Source organism: Dama dama, chromosome 22 (genome assembly GCF_033118175.1).
Source record: "Dama dama isolate Ldn47 chromosome 22, ASM3311817v1, whole genome shotgun sequence".
Lineage (NCBI taxonomy): Eukaryota > Metazoa > Chordata > Mammalia > Artiodactyla > Cervidae > Dama > Dama dama.
Window position 1 is genome coordinate 52356395 of NC_083702.1, and position 21278 is coordinate 52377672.

Here is a 21278-nt window from a genome sequence, read left to right on the forward strand (position 1 = left end):
GTTTCAAAAACTATTAGCTATAGTAGATTTGATACATGTTAGAAATGAAACTAGTAGTTTCTGTGCCTTGAATTTTTACCTAATTTATGCTCTTACTTTTAACTTTGCTAGCTTCAAGGCACAATTTACCTTTTCACCTGTAGTAAGCACAATTATTTTAAAAGAATAAGTTCAGAGTGATAAGCAATTGCAGAGAAAATTGATTCTAGCTCTCCAGGGTCTATACAACTCATCTATAACATTATTTATAATTGTTCAGGGTTACTCTTTAACAATATTTGTTTTATATGTATCTTGCACACTGTTTCTTTTATGACAACAATCTCTGAATAACAGAACACCTATGAAAAATAAAGAGACAAAATGTACTTCATTGAGAGATGGACCTGAGTCTCCCAAAAGAAGGAGATGATACTGCAAGAAGAATAAAACCTGCTTGTTTTCAGGTCTGTCTAAATGGGTAAAACGTGAATGGTGATTCACGTAAACTGCAGTGTGTATTTTTTCTCAGATCATTCTTAGGAGGTAGGTGATGCCCCAAAATCAGTTTCTTTCATTGAGGTTATTAAAATTAGTACATGCTTTGGATGTCTATAGTTTATTCTTCCCAGAAGCAAATTAAAGACTATCTATTAAGGAAGAAATAAACTTAAGTCTTCTCTGAGGCTTCTTTATTCCTACACGTTTTCAAAAAATGTCAACTGTATCCGGTCCTTTTCTGCAATCACCTTTCAAATGGAGAGAGTGCTGGCAAAAGGCTTACTGTCATTGTTCCTTGTGAGTTGTCAGGGGAGAGTGGAGTTTAGACTTAGAAAGAAATGATAAGGAATGTACATTCCTTTGTTTTCAGTTTTTCCCTTATGGCTCTCTTTTCAAAAATGTGGCCCTTGGATTTCTTTGAAAAGAATCTCATACTATCACACACACACACACACACACACACACACACACACCATTCCTTTGACCTCTAAGAGACTACACAAAAGATGAGTTTGGGGCTGAGTTAAGGTCTCTGCAGATAAAGGCACATAGGACATATTTGAGGGTGGGGGGAGCATGTTTTAAAGCATTTCTTTGAGAGCCTCCAGCCATTGACACCACCCAGAAGGAGAGAATCAGCTTGGAACAACAGCAGTACTTGCAACAGGTAACTGTTGGCCTAGTAAGGCTTTCAATTGTCTCTAGCATCCAAATACTCCTCCTGCCCACCAGCACTAAAACCGTGGAGCCTGCTAAGTTCCATTTCTTTGGCCTAACAAAAAAAACAAATTTCCAAATGAGAAATGAGGAAGCTGAACCTTTCCCAAACTCCCCATCTTCAGAATGCCCTTGGGAAAGGGAGGGAGACAAGAGGCTCCCTTAAGAGTGTCATTTGGGGGAGAAAATAATTTCCCGGTGCACAGGGACATCTGAGATTACAAAACAGCAGATCACAGACCAGGGGTTTTATGAACATGAAGTGCCAGATAAGAGAGCTCAAATGTGGCTGAGGTTGGAGCGGAGGAGTGCATGCTAAGTCACTCATTTGTCTCTGACTCTGCAATCCTATGGACTATAGCCCACTCGGCTCCTCTGTCCTTGGAATTCTCCAGGCAAGAATACTGGAGCGGGTTGCCATTTTCTCCTCCGGGGGATCTTCCTGACCCAGGGATTGAACTCGAGTCTCGTATGTCTTCTGCATTGGCAGGCAGGTTCTTTATCACTAGCGCCACCAGGAAAGAAGATCTAAGTAGAGGGAAAGGGCCCTACTTATCCACGCCTCCAGAAGCTGAGTGTCTCAGCACCGCGGACAGCACCCACTCCCAGCATGGGGACTCACTGACCTGGAAGAGGATGGAAAACCTGGAGACTATCATTTCACTGAGCAAAAGTAAGGATGAGGGCGGGGAAAAGCAGAGGAGTAAGTACACAGATGAAGTGGCAAACTGTCTTGCTCACACAGACTGAGTAAATTTTGACTGGGTAAAGGCAAGGATGGACCAGTGGGTCATGGTCCCCTTGGTGACAATGCTTTATACAGATGAGAAGGAGGTGTCATATTTTTGTTAGCGGTACACACCCACATTTGAGATCGGAAGACACAGCATCTTTCAGTAGCACTGCTCTGGTGACCCCGATTCAAATGCCAGTTTTTCCATCAGGCTGAACCTACTTGGACAGACTTTTAATCTCCCTGAGTTACAGTTTCCTCCTCTGTAAAATGGGGAAGAGGTATGCTTACCTTATAAGATTGCCACATAAATCAAATAACATATTATGTGTGTATAGGCACTTCTCAATCATTTTTAGTAACATTCTAACAATTTTAAATGCTTATTTATTCCTATTGTTTAGTCTCTAAGTCGACCCTTTGTGACCCCATGGACTGCAGCACGCCAGGGTCCCCTCTCCTTCACTATCTCCTTGAGTTTGCTCAGATTCACATCCATTGAGTCAATGATGCTAGCTAATCATCTCATCCTCTACCATCCCCTTCTCCTTTTGCCCTCAATTTTCCCCAGATTTTTATGCTGACATAAAGCACAAATGAACTCCCATGAAATTTGGTTATTATTATTATGGTTGTTTTGGTCAAATAACAAGATCCCAATTGACCCATTTTTTCCAAAGAGATGGATAATTGTGGAAGTGCCCTACATAAAGACTATTTGGTTTACACTTGAGAAAGAAGTATGACTAAATCAGAATATAAACCTTTCAACACTGTCCAAATCTACGTACACATATACATAAAAGTTAGGAGCTATAAAATAATGAAGTGTACATCAAGTCGAAGCTAAAGCTCTATCTTGTAAAAGATAACTTTGGAAATTGAAATGGAAGTTTCCTGTTTGAAGTTCAAAGCAATAGACTTTCACTCCTTTAATCCCATTTCTGCAATTCCCACATCACTGCCTGTTTTCTTTTTCCTTCTGGAGCTATGGCATCACCAGCACTGTTTAAAACCATATCCTCCAAAAGCCAGCATTCACTCTCCTGCTAGTGACACTCCTTTCTGCTAAGAATATCATGTTGTACACATTCTACAAGATGGTTATCATAAACAAAATTGAATCAAAATCACCATTCTCTAGATATGTTGTTTTACTGAGGAACCAACACAAGAGAACTTAGTTTCACTCTGCTGCTCAGTTTTAAGGTCACCTTGGGCAGGCCTTTTATCTTTCTAGGGGCAGGAAGTAGAGATCATTTTTTCCAAATAAAAGTAGCTGGTACTATGATCAAGCCATTTCCCCGTTTGAACATTTTGCTCCAATGTCAACCCAAGGAATAGCCAATGTAGAAGACCGGATGGAAATAACAATTCTTGCAGAACAGAATGAGTCCCTCAAAGATGTGGGTGTTATAAGAAGGTATCCTTATACAAGGATTATAGAATAAATGCTTCCAAAATTTGTCATCAGCTCTATACTTTGATAGATGGAAGAGAGAACCAACCAGTATACCAGTATACAAAGCTTAAAAACACAAAATTTATTGCACTTTCTGGGTCTAATTCAACAAGTATTTATTTGACTGTCTGCTTCCTGCTCAGCCGCGGACCAGGCTCATTAAAATGATTACTGGGAGGGCATTTCGGCAGTGCCTGCCTCCATGGGCCCTCCACTGGAGTGTTGGTTCAGCTGGTATGTTGCCACCTCTGTACCATCCCATTTCCTGATCTCCTTTTCTCTTCCCTCTCAGGAGCTCACTGAACTGAAAGATACCACTTTCCATGCTTCAGTCCTAGCTCAGACTCAGTTCAGATGGAACCAAAACATAGGCTCCACTTTTACTTTTTTAATTGGAGCATAATTGCTTTACAATGTTGCATTAGCTTCCACCGTATCACACCACGAATCAGCTGTATGTACACATATATCCCCTCCTTCTTGACCTTCCTCTCCTACCCTCTAGGTCATCACAGAGCAACAACCTGAGCTCTCATCACGACACAGCAGCTTCCCCTAGCTATCTATTTTATACTTAGCAGTGTATATATGTCATTTTAAGGGGTTCAAACCTCACTGACCCAAAGACCCAGTTTTTATTTGACAAAATTAAAGTTGCATCCCCTGGACTCACAGGCCAGGGCAGTGAATTTTAAGCCAATCCCAAATTCATTCCATCCTGAAACTTTCAGGACCAGTTTCAGAGGCTTGGGGATTGCGAGTCAAGCAGGAAAGGACCATGTGGCTTTTCTGCCTGAGCTGGGAATGGTGCTGGAGGAGGATTCGGAGGAGGCAGGCTAAGTGGGTAGGAGGCATCAAAATCTTTTTAATTCACAAGGGGAGATAGTACTAGCAGGAAGTGTTAAGACTTTGAGATTCACCCTGACAATTGACACATGGTTGGGAAGGTGTGGAAATACGGCACTCAGACTTTAATTAGCCCGCCTGCAAGTGGGTTAATTAAAACCAATTCCAGTACCATAGCTCCGTTTTACTGCTTTACCCGTTTTACTGTAATATGGGCGGGCTGCTGTTGGCCTTAAACATCCACGCATTGATGTCGGCCAGGACCATGGTTAGCTGCCATCCCTAGGTCTGTCTGTCCTCCCAGCCCTGGGCAGTCTCCAGTTCCACCCGGGAGGACCAGGACTGTGGCTGTCGGAATCGACTTCCTCTTGCTCTGCTCCCTCCCCACCCATCCCGGCGACTTCTGGGAGCCTGGAGTCAGGCCTTGAGCTAACAGACCTATGAAGTGTCTGAGCCAGAGGGCGAAGAAAGCGGCGCCCCCCTGAGAACCCAAGTCTGCAGCGCTGGGAGTTCAGCTTCTGCACCCTAGAGGCAGCACCCAGGGAGATGACAGAGGAGGAGAAGGTGGCCACGGGACCCAGGAGACGGCAGGGCAGAGGTGACCTTGCTTTTCTCCCTGAAGGAGGGCGGCTGGTTTGTCAAAGACAGCCCAAGCCCTCTAGGTACCCCTTCCCTTCCAAGTGAGGGAAGGGAGAGAGATGTGTTAGAAGCCTCTCTGCACAGTGGAGCTGAGATTTCCCAGGACGGTAAGTTCGATCTCCCCATTTCCCCCTCCACTTCCAGTCTCTAGCCCCTGGAAACGCGGCTCTCTGGGGGGAGAGGTGGCTAGATGTGGAATTCTCTCCGTATTAGTCTTGCATCTCAGTGTCCCCATTTCACCAATCCCTGGGTGGTCTCCACATTCCCTCCCTCCTCTCTTTCCAGATCTCACCATCCCTAGGTCCCGTAGGAAGAGCTGAGAGGAAGGTCAGGTTACCAGGGCCCGGCTGGGGGTTGAGGTCTGGAGGTCCTTGCCTTTTGTAGGAAGGTTTGAGATCCTTCTGCTTCAGATTGGTCTTCGCTGCTGGCTTCCATTCTAAGTGTAGAGGCAGAGCTCAAGGAGAAAAGTCTTCCTCTGCATCCAAGACCAGGGAAGCTTTCCACAGATGCCGTCTTTGTTAAGAAGTTGAAGCATGCTTTGTGTGTGTGTGGTTGGTGGGTGTGTGGCAGAAAGCACGGAGGCATACTTCAATCCGACTGAGCAGCATCTTCTAGGTTTTGGTCTCTGTGAATCCCCAGAGGGCCCAGGGCTGGCCCAGGAGACAAGTCAGGGTGGAAGGCTGGACCTATGACAGGGTTGAGGGGGCGTGGAGAAACGATGGAGGAGGGGGGGAGGGAAGGTGCCCCCTGGTATCAGAACGGGAATGCAGACAGACAACATTTCTTTGGGGATTTATAATTTAGATTATTGCTACTATTAGTTGTGGGTATCTCAACTAGAATCAGAAGCAGGAAGTATTTGTGGAAGGGGGTCTGGGACTCTGAAAAGTAAATATTTAGTTATGCTTTTTCTGGGTGGTTGGGGGTTGGAGGGAATTCAACCACCTGACACCTTCAGACAAGTGCTAAATGCACTAAAAAGATGAATTGGGCAGCGTTTAAAAAAAACACCAACATGATTTCTATAGCACTTTCTGTATTAACAAATATTTTGAAGTAACCCAAATGTCCAACAATAAGAGATTGTTTAGACAAGTTATAACCTATATACTGGAAAACTGTACTGGTGGGGGTGGGGGTTTAGTCACTCCGTCATGTCGGGCTCTTGTGACCCCATGGATTGTACCCCGCCAGGTTCCTCTGTCGGTGGAATTTCCCAGGCAAGAATACTGGAGTGGGTTAATAAAGTTAATCATATCCTTTTTGTTTGTTTGTTTCTTTTCTTAAAACCAGTACATAAGCTGAAGAACAAAAGCAGTCTCTGACCTCTACCCCAGCCTCTGTAGTAACCCTAACCACTGGTGACATTCTGGTGCTCACAAGTATTTCTTTTTTCTTGTAATCATAAAAAGGAGAAGAATATTCTCCTTAAGGAAGATTGTTGGGGGGCCACCTCAAAAGGAAATGAGGTGAATCTGTAAAAACTATCAGGGACTCCTAGGAGGTGTGGTTAAATGAAAAAAATAAAAGCATGATCATGTTTTAATTAAAACAAAAAGCTGTCAATGGTGTGAATGTCTATATTTAGCCTACAGGTATATTTTTTATACTCACAGAGGGAAAAGAAAGACTTTAGAGCACCAGAATGTTGCCAGTGGTTACAGTTATTACAGAGACTGGGATAGGAGTCAGAGACTGCTCTCGTTCTTTACCTTATATAGTGGTTATATGAAAAGAAAAAAAAAAGATGTGATTAAAGACAATTTTGACTTTGTTTTTCTGTTGTTTTTATTCTCATTATTTCAGTATTTTCTGTAATAAACAAATCCCACTGAAATGAGAAAGAAGCACACAAAAATGTCAATTACTGATACGTCTCCCTTTCAGTCCTTGGGAAAAAATCCTCTGTCTAGAATCAAAAGTTACTCCCAAGGCTAAGGGAGCTTTGTCCCAGCTGGGAATTTACATGAATATGACATTTCTAAGTCCAGTGTCAGCCTGTCTGTTGATGACTTAAAACAAGAGCTCAAAAATATGCATATTCACCCAGAGGCTTACCATTGACTTTTTCTATTCATACTTTCTGAATCAAAACTGAGTGGAGATGCTAGTTCCCTGGATTGGCTATGCTCACTAACTTTGTCTCCTTTTAAAGGTAGTTCCTGGCATTGCTGAGGGCTACGTCCACTCAAAACTTTGTTCTTATAAATCTTGCTGACTAAGAAGACGGCAGCACTCAATGATTAAGCAAGGGCACTGAAGTCAGACTGAACCTCGGGTTTTCCCTTTCACTGAATATATGGCCTCAAACAAATTATTACCACCTTGTGTTTCTGTTCCCTCATCAGTAAGTTGGGAATATAATAGTAAATGCCTCATAGATTTGTTAAGATAAACACTTTAAAGAGTTTAGGAGAGTGCTAAGTGTCAGCATTAATTATCAACAACCTTACCTACAAAATGCTAATCAAGGGGCAATGGAAATCAGTTAGAAGCAACTTGGATTTTTTGTTTTTCTGGATAAAAATACCCAGCATAACCATGAAGAATGGAGCTAGAGAAATGGGAATTGATTAAGGAGCCTACATAGATGGGAAAAGATAATGATTTTTAGAGTCAGACGCCCTGGATTCAATTCCTGGCATTAGCATTTATCAGCTATTTGCATGTGAGCAGTTATGTTACCTCTTAGTACTTTTGGTTAATTACAAAATGACGGCAATAATAGTGCCCACTTTATATAGTGGCTGTGATCATTAAGTGAATCTAAGCATTCAGTAAGTGGTAGCTTCTACGTGTCTCTTGTCCTTTAAGGCAAAATTGCTTAGACACTGTCAGTTACCCACCCACATTCCTCTATCCTCTCCAGTGCAGGAAAGCTTGACTCCCAGCTACCAGCTCTTGCAGTTCTCTTCCTGAAAGTTTTACCTGGATTCTAAGGCACTTTGCCTGCCCTATGGTAAAAAAGAGTGCCTGCAAATTAATAACTTCCCATCAGCTTTCTACCAATGACATATTAGAGTTGGTAGTGAATTTTTTTAATGTATATAGACACTGGCTCCCAGAGTTTCCTCAGTAAGATGAAGCTCAGCTGCCCACAAGAGCTGTTGATCACACGCCCTTTAATCATTGCCTTTCCTTCCCTGTCTCTCTTTCCTAATTTTTCTATCTTCAGTTCCTAAATAAACTATTTGTACTAGAATCCTTTTGTCGGGTTCATCTTCTGTAAGAACCCAAAGTTCTCTGTGAGGAGACACATAGTGTTTCAGTAATGATTATAGTGGTGACATGCATTTCTCCTACAAGCGTCTACATTATTTTCTTCCACAATGACCATTCTTAAGCCTTATTTTTATCACATAATTGCTCTCTTTTTTTTGCTCAGATGTCTTCATTTCTCTTTCTTAAATTTGCTTTGATTCCAAGGAAATATATAAGCTCTTGACAATTGCCAATATCTGGTGCTGAAGCATGGACACAATTTGGACCATTATCACTTTGTCTGTCCGGAATTTGTTTCATAGCTTACAGTGTGTGCTCTCCAAAGTTCTAAAATGGGACTCCAGACAGGCTTCCCATCCGCACTGAGAATACAATCACTGTCAGGCAGGAATCTGACAGGCAGACCCTGATCTTTCCCAATAATATGTCTGGAAATATGAACCTGGATTTAGAGCAGTGTGTAGGTACTGCACAATCTCTAACCCCAGACATATAGACAAAGGGAAATTGGACTCTTTTGTTCGTGAGTATCTTAGAAGGAACAATTGCACCCAGTAGAGCTGGTAGCCTGAAGTCATATAGGTTAGGGTTTCATCCCAGCTCTTTCACAGCTAGCTATGTAACTTGAGAAGTTTGTCTTTCGAAACTCTGATTCTCCGCATTTGCAAATTCAGGATAATAATACATACATACATACATACCTCACAGGGTTTTTTAGCAATTAAACATGCTAATACATATTAAGGACTTCCCCAGTGGCTCAGTGGGAAAAAAGTCCACCCACCAATGCAGACGTGGGTTCAATCCCTGGGTCAGGAACATTCCCTGGAGGAGGAAATGACAACCCATTCCAGTATTCTTGCTGGGCAAATCCCGAAGACAGAGGAGCCTGGCAGGCTACAGTCCATGGGGTTGCAAAAGAATCAGACATGACTTAGTAACTAAACAACAAGTACATATTAAGTACTTAACACAATGGCATATGTCTAAGAAATGTCCTTCCTCATTTTAACTAATAATAATAACAACAACAACATCTTGTAGAGGAATCATAGAGTACCATATAGTATACAATGAATTGATACCATCTGGACACTGGAAGAAGATTGTTGACACCCTGCAGCAGAGCAGTCCTCTAACTGAGGTAAGGGGAGGTAACATTTTACAGTCTACACAACTGGCTTCAACAAACAAACGTAGTCAGTGTTCAGCAGATGTTAGATATGATTGTTGGTGTTGCTGTTGAAACTACAGGCAAATGGTAGAGCTAGCTGTTGAAAGACATAAGGCTACAGGTCCGTACAGAGCCTATTCACTGTCACCCAGCAGGTGGCCATTTGTTGTTTAGTCGCTAAGTCATGTCTGACTCTTTTGGGACACCACGGACTGTAGCCTTACCAGGCTCCTCTGTCCATGGGATTTCCCAGGCAGGAATACTGGAGTGGGTTGCCATTTCCTTCTCCAGGGGATCTTCCCGATCCAGGGATTGAACCCTTGTCTCCTCCATGCAGGCAGATTCTTTACTATTGAGCCGCCAGTGCAGCCCACAGGTGGCCACAGGTAACCTAACACCAGCTGAGAAAGGAGACCATCTCTCTTCTCCAGGCCAGGAGTATGCGCGGGGCCCTGACTACCGCAGAAAGGAAGGCAGGGCTTCCTGGGTGCAGTTTGCCAGAAGCAGGGGTGGTTTCATTAGTGTGGCACTGGGCTGGAGGTACAGTGAGACAGAGGAGCCTGGTTTCTGCCTCCGAGGTGCACTCACAGGGTAAATACCTTGACTGGCTCGTTGATCGGTTCCCAGCATACAATGAGCATCCATATATGCGGGTCCCATTGCTGCTGGTGGAACACACAGTGACATTTACCCTAGAAATTTCTGTCCCTTATCTCCAAAGCCCCATATTGGAGACCCTACTCAGAGTGAACTCTTACATCCTATATTATCACACTACTGCTTTTAAAAAAATGTATTTATTTATTTAAATTTTAATTGTTCAGCTGTGCTGGGTCTTCATTGCCGCACGAGTTTTTTCTAGTTACGGCGAGTGGGGCCACTTTCTAGTTGCAGTGCATGGCTTATTGCAGTGGATTTTTTGTTGCAGAGCATGGGCTCCAGGGCACACAGGCTGCAGGAAGTAGTTGTAGCTCTCAGGCTCTAAAGCACAGGCTCAGTGGTTGTTAAGGGGCTTAGTTGCTCCACGACATGTGGGATCTTCCTGGACCAGGGATCAAACGCATGTCTCCTGTATTGGCAGTGGCTTCTTCATCACTGAGCCACTAGGGAAGTGCCACAGTATTGCTTTCTAAGGAAACGTCATTCTTGTGGCAAAGGGGCATGGCTGAACAACTAAATTCCTCACTGGAATCTTTGGAAAGTGCACCTAAAGGTAATTCTATTTCTTTTTTTTATAGCAGAACATCCTGATACTCCACAATTTCTCTCCTTTCTTTCTCCTGTACTTAATACCTCTCAAACATACAACCTATGAAGCTTGTCTTTCCTCTGTATTTACCTTCCTATCTACTTCTGACTTTCTGGCTCTAAAGATAACACAGTGTCATGGTTCAAAGCACTGTCTCTGGAATCAGATTGGCTAGCTTTGAATCCTAGCACTGCCATTGTTTATTTGTAGCCTTGGACAAGTTGCCTAATAATATTAGTTGACATACATTGATTTTTATCTTGTACCAGGCAGGTATTAAGCCACTTGCCCAAGGTAACTTAGTTCCTCAGTGATAGAGATAAGACCTGAGCTCAGGTGGCTTGGCTCCAAAGCCCACACTCTTGGAGGCTATGCTCTTCTGCTATGATATGCCTCAGTTTTCTCATCTTTAAAATGGGGATAATAGTAATACCTGCTCATGGCAGGGAATGCTATATGCTAGTGAATGGTAAAGCTATAACTAAATTAATTTCCTCAACTGAAGTTCAGAGAAGCTAAGTTAGTTCCCTAATAGTCACATTAATAAATTGCTAAAGCAAAGTGGGTTTAAATTCAAATCTATACTACTTCTAGACTAGCCATTCAAACCCTACTCAGACATCTGTTAATGTTGTGGTATTAAACATGTTTCTCTATCTCTCTGGGCTTCAGTTTTCTCATCTTTAAATTCAGGCTGAAAAAACCTGTCCTGTCCACTTCACAAAGTTGGGATAAGAATAAAAATCAAATATGACAATGTAACTTGTAGACCTTCAAATGGCATGGAAATGAAAGTTAAGGTACCACTAGAGCTTTCTAGAAGCTTTCTCCTAAGTGGCACACAGCTGGAAAATGAACAGTTTGGTGGACACACCAGACACCGTCGAATTACCCAGGGACAGCACAGATGACCATTTAGTCTATAGGGAAGTCTATTAAGAAAACCTATTGAGGAGAGGACAGGGGGTGACTGCCAGGGTCCCTGAAGCCAGAGGTACAGGAGAACTGGAGCGCTGCCCCTGCTGCACATTGAGGCTGGGAGGAGAATCTCTGTTGTACTGGATCAACCGTGTACTTAAGAGATTATGTATGGAGAAGGAAGCATCAATAGTTGGGCTCATGGAGAACCCAGTTACCTATACATCCACTCTTCCCTCATCCCCATCCTAACAGAATCACTAGGATTGACTTCTCTTAGGGAACAGGCTGCCTCATTCATTTGTTCAACAAATATTTGTTAATTACCTACCATGTATCAGACACAATTCCAAAGAACACGAGAAAGGTTCCTGCTTTTGTGGCGCCTGCATCCTGACCTATAAGGATGCAGGAGGAGAGACATGAAGTAAAGAATGTAATCATTTTGTGTGATAAGAGCTATAAAAACAATAAACATCTAATTGTTCATGAAAATAATTTCTGATGATAGATCACTATATACTTTTGGCAAATAATCTGAAGGTGTTCAAATAAATCACGGACATTACTATAATAAAACTTATATTCTCATTTGCCTACTTACATCAATAAATACCTAAAATTAAAAAAGAATTTTAAACACACAAATAGGATCAATACTGGTTCCTGACTCATTCTAGCAATAAGTAAATTAGTTCTATATGAACTAATGGAGGTTAGAAAAATCTTTATTTACCTGATTAATAGATGCATTTCCAATTAAAGTGAACTTTTGTAGTTTTTTAATAATTTATAAATTGTGTACTAATAATATTGGTACATTCTACTCAATCCAAAAGAAATATTTTAATGCTTAGGATCTTATAGTCACAGGAAATTTTTAAAAAACACACTCACCTTTAACTTATATCCATATTTTTATTGCAAATATCAGCAAAATGCCTTAAGAAATGAAGCATGTATATCATTGGGATAAAATTCTGTATGCAAAATGGAGTGGAAATATGACTTTTTTTAAAATAGGAAGATACAAATTTTCTAACTATAAGCAAAGTGTTTATCCACATATTTTGAGTTGATTATGGTGAGTACCAAATTGGAATGGAATTCAGATTTCATTGGATACCTATAGAAGTCTATGGTCTATGGTTTTATTTTATTGTTTGTTTTTTATTTTCTTAGTTTTATTTTAAATGTCAATATTTTAATACACTAGGAATTATATTCTTAGCAACATATGATAAAATAATAACTTCAAAATATATAAGGGGTGTGTGTGTCAGTTTCTCAGTCGTGTCTGACTCTTTGCAACCCCATGGACTGTTGCTCACCAGGCTCCTCTGTCCATGGAATTCTCCAGGCAAGAATACTGGAGTGGGTTGCCATTCCCTCCTCCAGAGGATCATCCCAACCCAGGGATCAAACTTGGGTCTCCTGCATTGCAGGCAGATCCTTTACCATCTGAGGCACCAGGGAAGTCTCATATAAGGGGTATATGGTTTTATGAAATTTTTTAGGGAGTGTGTGAGATCAAAGATCAAAGATCAAGAGGCTCAATGCCTCTTTTTTTTGGGGGGGGGGTAGAGATCAAAGTTTGAATAAAGACTGTCTAATCCATAGGCTTTCTTTTTTTGGGCTTCAAAATCACTGCAGATGGTGATTGCAGCCATGAAATTAAAAGACACTTACTCCTTGGAAGGAAAGTTATGACCAACCTAGATAGCATATTAAAAAGCAGAGACATTACTTTGCCAACAAAGGCCCGTCTGGTCAAGGCTATGGTTTTTCCAGTGGTCATGTATGGATGTGAGAGTTGGACTGTGAAGAAAGCTGAGCACCGAAAAATTGATGTTTTTGAACTGGGGTGTTGGAGAAGACTCTTGAGAGTCCCTTGGACTGCAGGGACATCCCACCAGTCCATCCTAAAGGAGATCAGTCCTGGGTGTTCATTGGAAGCACTGATGCTGAAGCTGAAACTCCAGTACTTTGGCCACCTCATGCGAAGAGCTGACTCACTGGAAAAGAACCTGATGCTGGGAGGGATTGGGGCAGGAGGAGAAGGGGACAACAGAGGATGAGATGGTTGGATGGCATCACCGACTCGATGGGCATGGGTTTGAGTAAACTCCGGGAGTTGGTGATGGACAGGGAGGCCTGGCATGCTGTGATTCATGGGGTCGCAAAGAGTCGGACACGACTGAGCGACTGAACTGAACTGAACTGAATCTGTAGGCTGCATTATATTCCATGGCCCCTAGAGGGAGCCTCTTCCCAGTTCCACTCTAGGACAGTTTGGAAGGGTGGAGAACACTCCTTTGCACTGATTGTTCATAAATTATTAGAAACGCCCTGGATGGAAGGTTCGCTGGGAGGGAAATGGCGCATAGCAGAAATAGCGCTGGATCTAACATAAGTCGAGTCTGCTTGTGACTAGCTCTCAGGCTCTCTGATCCATTGTTTCCCCGTTTGAAATATGGACGTAAAACCTGCTCCTGCTAATCCACAGTGTGCTAGAACATAGCGGTGAAGAACACAGACCCTCGGATCCGACTGCCTAGGTTCAAATCCAGCTTCGCCGCTTACCAGCTGGGTGACTTGATGCATGTTTCTTATACCTCTGTGCCTTGTGTCATCTAATAAAAAATGGAATAGGATCAATAATAGTGCCTACTGAGTAGAGCTGCTGTGATAATTAACCAAATTACTAATTATGAAGTGCTTTGAATAACTCCGGCCCAAAGCTATTATTGTTACATATTATCTTAGTTAGCACTATCATGATAATCATTCATGTGTTTATTGAGAAAATCAAATGGGACAACGCACAGGAAGTGCTTTGAGTCCTGTGGCTGCTACAAAGATAAAAGAAATACTGATAAAACTGTATTGGCTGTGGTGCTTTCAGCAGCAATTACAAAGCAAAACCTACTGAAACTGGCTTAACCTGTGAGAAGATTTCTAGTTTCCCATAACTCTAAGTCACCTGTGAGAGGATTTCACTTTCCCATAACTCTAAGTCACCTGTGGAGGATTTCTAGTTTCCCATAACCCTAAGTCACCTGTGAGAGGATTTCTACTTTTCCATAACTCTAAGTCACCTGTGAGAGGATTTCTAGTTTCCCATAACTCTAAGTCACCTGTGGAGGATTTCTACTTTTCCATAACTCTAAGTCACCTGTGAGAGGATTTCTACTTTCCCATAACTCTAAGTCACCTGTGGAGGATTTCTAGTTTCCCATAACCCTAAGTCACCTGTGAGAGGATTTCTACTTTCCCATAACCCTAAGTCACCTGTGAGAGGATTTCTACTTTCCCATAACTCTAAGTCACCTGTGGAGGATTTCTAGTTTCCCATAACCCTAAGTCACCTGTGAGAGGATTTCTACTTTCCCATAACTCTAAGTCACCTGTGGAGGATTTCTAGTTTCCCATAACCCTAAGTCACCTGTGAGAGGATTTCTACTTTCCCATAACTCTAAGTCACCTGTGGAGGATTTCTAGTTTCCCATAACTCTAAGTCACCTGTGAGAGGATTTCTACTTTCCCATAACTCTAAGTCACCTGTGAGAGGATTTCTACTTTCCCATAACTCTAAGTCACCTGTGGAGGATTTCTAGTTTCCCATAACCCTAAGTCACCTGTGAGAGGATTTCTACTTTCCCATAACTCTAAGTCACCTGTGGAGGATTTCTAGTTTCCCATAACCCTAAGTCACCTGTGAGAGGATTTCTACTTTCCCATAACTCTAAGTCACCTGTGGAGGATTTCTAGTTTCCCATAACCCTAAGTCACCTGTGAGAGGATTTCTACTTTCCCATAACTCTAAGTCACCTGTGAGAGGATTTCTACTTTCCCATAACCCTAAGTCACCTGTGAGAGGATTTCTACTTTCCCATAACTCTAAGTCACCTGTGGAGGATTTCTAGTTTCCCATAACTCTAAGTCACCTGTGAGAGGATTTCTACTTTCCCATAACTCTAAGTCACCTGTGAGAGGATTTCTACTTTCCCATAACCCTAAGTCACCTGTGAGAGGATTTCTAGTTTCCCATAACCCTAAGTCACCTGTGAGAGGATTTCTACTTTCCCATAACTCTAAGTCACCTGTGGAGGATTTCTAGTTTCCCATAACCCTAAGTCACCTGTGAGAGGATTTCTAGTTTCCCATAACTCTAAGTCACCTGTGGAGGATTTCTAGTTTCCCATAACCCTAAGTCACCTGTGAGAGGATTTCTACTTTCCCATAACTCTAAGTCACCTGTGAGAGGATTTCTACTTTCCCATAACTCTAAGTCACCTGTGGAGGATTTCTAGTTTCCCATAACCCTAAGTCACCTGTGAGAGGATTTCTACTTTTCCATAACTCTAAGTCACCTGTGAGAGGATTTCTAGTTTCCCATAACTCTAAGTCACCTGTGAGAGGATTTCTACTTTTCCATAACTCTAAGTCACCTGTGAGAGGATTTCTAGTTTCCCATAACTCTAAGTCACCTGTGGAGGATTTCTAGTTTCCCATAACCCTAAGTCACCTGTGAGAGGATTTCTAGTTTCCCATAACTCTAAGTCACCTGTGGAGGATTTCTAGTTTCCCATAACCCTAAGTCACCTGTGAGAGGATTTCTACTTTCCCATAACTCTAAGTCACCTGTGGAGGATTTCTAGTTTCCCATAACCCTAAGTCACCTGTGAGAGGATTTCTACTTTCCCATAACTCTAAGTCACCTGTGGAGGATTTCTAGTTTCCCATAACTCTAAGTCACCTGTGGAGGATTTCTAGTTTCCCATAACCCTAAGTCACCTGTGAGAGGATTTCTACTTTCCCATAACTCTAAGTCACCTGTGAGAGGATTTCTACTTTCCCATAACTCTAAGTCACCTGTGAGAGGATTTCTGGTTTCCCATAACTCTAAGTCACCTGTGAGAGGATTTCTACTTTCCCATAACTCTAAGTCACCTGTGAGAGGATTTCTGGTTTCCCATAACTCTAACTCCACAGACGTGACAGTCATGACGCTGGTGCTGTTACACCTGCTCTGTCCTTGCGTGTGCTTGGCCTTTGACAATGGCATCCCTTCTGCACACAGGATGGTCACTGACAGAAGCTGAAGCCTTGTTCTTTCTGCCTGCAATGGTCTGAATGTTGATGTCCTACCCCCAGATTCATGGGGTCTTCCCAGGGAGCTCAGCTGATAAAGAATCTGCCTGCAATGCAGGAGATCCCAGTTCAATTCCTGGGTCAGGGAGATCCACTGTAGAAGGGGTAGGCTGCCCACTCCAGTATTCTTGGGCTTCCCTGGTGGCTCAGTTAGAAAAGAATCCACTTGCAATGTGGAAGATCTCGGTTCAACCCCTGGGTTGGGAAGATCCCCAGGAGAAGGGAACAGCTACCCACTCCAGTATTCTGCCTGGAGAATTCCATGGACGTGTGACATGGGGTTACAAAGAGTCGGACACAACTGAATGGCTTTCACTTTTACTTTTCCTAAATTCATATGATGAAACCCTCAACCCCAAAGACAATGTATTTAGAAGGTGGGACCCTTGGGAGCTGCTTGGGTCATGAGGATGGAGCCCTCATGAATGGGATTAGCATTCCTTAAAGAGACCTCACAGAGATCTTTGGTGGCTCAGACAGTAAAGAAATTGCCTGCAAGGCAGGAGACCCAGGTGAAATCCCTGGGTCAGGAAGACCCCCTGGAGGAGGGCATGGCTATCCACTTGTACTCTTGGCTGGAGAATCCCAAGGACAGAGGATCCTGGTGGGCTACAGTCCATGGGGTCACAAAGAGTTAGACATGACTGAGTGACTAACACTTCCACTTTTTCAAAGAGACCCCACAGAGATCTCTCTCCCCTTCCATGATGTGGAAAGGGAGACAGCTAGAGGAAACAGCTAGAAAACGCCAGCTATGAATCAGAAAGCAGGCCTTCACCGGAGCCCTCTCCCCAGCCTCCAGAACTTTTAGAAATATACTTCTGTTATTTATTTTACAAATTTTTTTTGATATGGACTATTTTTTAAAGTCTTTGTTGAATTTGTTATAATATTGGTTTTGTTTTGGTTTTCTCACTTTGAGGTATGTGGGATCTCAGCTCCCCGACCAGGGATCAAACCCACACCCCCCGTGTTGGAAGATGAAGTCTTAACCACCGGATCACCAGGGAATTTCCTCTGTTGTTTATAAGTTACCCAGTCTGTGGTGTTTTCTTACGGCAGCCTGGATGGAATAGGAAACACCTTCCATCTAATTAGCCTGCCTACGTAAATTAGGTGCCCATCTCTGGATCAGAAACATTTGTTAGGGAAGTACTGTGCACTGAGTGCCTTCATCTGGGGTGTCTGAGCTGATTGCTGGCAAATGGGATGCTGCGACTAGATTAAACTAGTCAGGATCCAGCTCTTGAAACTGGAGATGTGAGTCATGTGATATCTTAGGGTCCCAGCAGGAAGTAGGTGGCATATTAGAACAGGTTAGATGAGGAAAAATTAATCAACTGGTCATTTATGAGGTTGTGGGCAAAGCTGAAGAAACTCAGCAATGGCTGGTGCAGTTCCCAGGGGCTGGCAGCAACAGACAGCTACCATTGCCCCTCAGCCCGAGCAATGCAGAGCTCTTCTTAGAACACACGCACAGGGCATTGGATGGCGAGGGCGACCCAAGAGGGTCTTTGTCCATTCATAAAGGGATGCTGTCGGCCTGCAATTACTTAGCCAAGGAGGAAGCCAACAGAGTAAATACTCCAACTTTACTCTTCTTCCAGTTGCTGAAATTCACCGGGCCAGAGGGCCATTAATCCCACCAATGCACACCCATCACCAGGTCAGAATGGAGAAGGATAAAGATGGATTTGGAGGAGCAAATGGAAGAGGGAAGCAGGAAGGAATAGTGAGCACACTCAGACCATGAAGGGGAGGGTAATGATAACTCAATAAAAACCATGACCTGCTTGGAAAGAGTAAGGGAAATGCTGGCTAGATAGCTAACCAGATTCACTAGAAGGATCCTTATTCAAAATAACATTGTTCTGTTTCTTTTACAAATATAGATTGTCTAAAATTGCAGACATCTCTTATTTGGAAGCAAACAGCATCTCCAAGGGAGCTGCACCAGAAGATAACAAAAGGCCGAGCTGCCACTAGTTGATGAGGAATACAGGAAAGGGGGATATGTACTGACCTTTCAGAGAAAAGTGAAGAAATCCATTCCCATAAGGGATTGCAAAGAGAAGTGGCTGTTCCCTTGATAAAGCCAAAGAGGGCAAGCCTAATGAGGCCTAAGCCAGTTACATGGTGTAATTTACTGAATGGTGTTGGCAGCCTTGCAATGTTTCAAAGCAATTTTTTTTTTGTAATACATGATTAGTATGAAAGGATTTGGATGTTGCCATTTTCCAAAGGAAACTTGACTACACTTGGTAATAGAGAAAAATAGTCTCCTTGGAAAGTCTCATATTTCTATGCAAAGCAGTACCCTAAGTCAGAATTTACACAATGTATTATTGCCTAATGTATGAGGATCAGCTAATTAATTCAGAACTAAATGTCAAGATAAACAGGCCCAATCCCTAAGGGACTCCAAGACTTAGCGGCAACATCAAGTGTCCATTAAAAACCCTATATCAGTGGTTCTCAACACTGGCTGTGCATTAGAACAACCTGGGGAGCTTTAAAATTTTTCTACACCCAGACTCCACCCTAGAACAATTAAACAAGAATCTTTCAGTGGGCCCAGGAATTGGTATTTTTTGAAAAGTTCTCTAAGTGATTATAATACTCTCCAGGGATTGAGAAGCTCTGGTCTATAGGATACTTACATCTCTGGTGGATGTGATATGCCTAAATCAATCAGATCACTTGTTTTGCTAATTAACTCATCAGTTCAACCCAAGTAGACATCCTGGAATGTGGATCTGCCTTGCTGTGTCTCACAGCCCAATACTGAGGCCCTGCAACAAAAGGGTTAGGAGTGGGGGCTCTGAAATCAGGCTGCCCGGGTCAAATTCTGAGTCTACTCATGGGCTTATGTGACTTTGGGAAAGTCATTTAACACTTTTGAACCTTAGTTACATAATCTGTACAATATGGGAGGGGTAATGGTAGAAATTACAGCATAGATTGTTTTGGGGATTAATTTAGAATTCACCTCACATTTATGAAGGTCTTAGTGCAGTGCTTAGAACAGAGTGACTAGTGTATGGGGATCCATGGTGCAAACGGCTATTATATGTCTAGATTTAAGCCAACTGGATGTCTCAAACATATCCCTACTTTATGCTCAACTGGCTTTCTGGGGACCTCTCTGACACAGGGTTAGGGTGGTGGGGATGTTAAAGTAGCTGGATCTTTTGGCCCTTCCAAATCAGAGTCTAAGGGTCTATGAGTTGCTTTGAGGTCACTGCTTAAAAGGCAAGGACATTAACAATCAACAAACAGAAAATGATGATCATTCCAATGAAAATGACTGTTGATTCCAGCCCACAGTGTCAGGCACCATGTTAGGCACTTTCCATCTTTTCTCACTTAATCCTCACAAGAATCCTGCAAAAGCAGAACGTATGCCCCATAGTGCTGATAAGGATCCTTTGACCCAGAGACGGTGAGTAACTTTCCCAAGATTATCCAGCTAGTAATTGACTGAAGGGCTTCCCCTGTGGCTCAGCTGGTAAAGAATCTGCCTGCAATGAGACTTGGGTTTGATCCCTGGGTTAGGAAGACCTCCTGGAGAAGGGAAAGGCTACCCACTCCAGTATTCTGGCCTGGAGAATTCCATGGACTATACAATCCATGGGGTCGCAAAGAGTCAGACACAACTGAGCGATTTTCACTTTCACTTTAATTGACTGAATTAGGATTTGAACTCGGGTCTGTCTGACTTTGTGGCTCATCCTTCATCAGCTGAGCCATCTTGACTCTCTGGAATGGCACTCCTCAACATTAGGACTGCTGTAACTTCTTCTCCTAGGGGGAAAAAAAATCATTGCTGAACGCATGGAACCATGTCCCGGGGTGGTGCTTTGCTTTCTCAGCTCGTCTCTTCCTTTCTGAGGCAACCCAGATCTGGAGCACAGAAGTTAAGAGCAGACATTATGGCTTTGGGCTATGGAGAGTAAGCAAGCCACTTAGACAGTGTTCCTGGGTCCACGGCTTTCCCTGGAAAGAGAACTGTCTTCCTTATAGGAGTATTTTTTATCTTGAAGGATGGGCCAGCAGTAGTGTTGCTCCATGGAGAAGAAGGGGCAATGTCTGCTGGTGGTGCTCTTCAGAAGACCCACTCTCTTGGTGTTCAGCAGTGGAGGGTGATTAGTGGGTGGGGGAACTGCTCACAGTCCATTTCTGAGATCTGAGTATCAGTGCATCACCACTGAGAACCTGATACTTCCCTATGCTGGCCAGGGCTCCACAGCCATCGTGGTCCCACCCTCTCCTGCCCCAAGTGGGCACACTCATACATTTTTTTTTCATTTTGAAAAGTGTGTGAGAATTCTCAGAAAGAGAATATTCTTAACCAGATTTACATATATACAAACTAATAAAAATAAATGGAAAAAAAATAATAGCCTAGTCTTGAGAGTCTTTGTAGCCCAAGCTTTACATGTATTATTAACCCACTGAAGGCTCACCATAACCCTGTGAGGTACTGATCCAGTCTTTCAGCTGAGGAGACTATAGCCCAGAGAGGTTAAATAATTGCCAGGTGGATTCTGTGGTTGATTTCTGAAATCTGTCAGCTCCCAGCAGGAAACAGAAGAGATACTCGGATCGGGTAAATCAGGAAGAGTTTAATATTGGGACTAGATATGCTAGCTGGGCTTCCCAGGTGGCATTCGTGGTGAAGAAC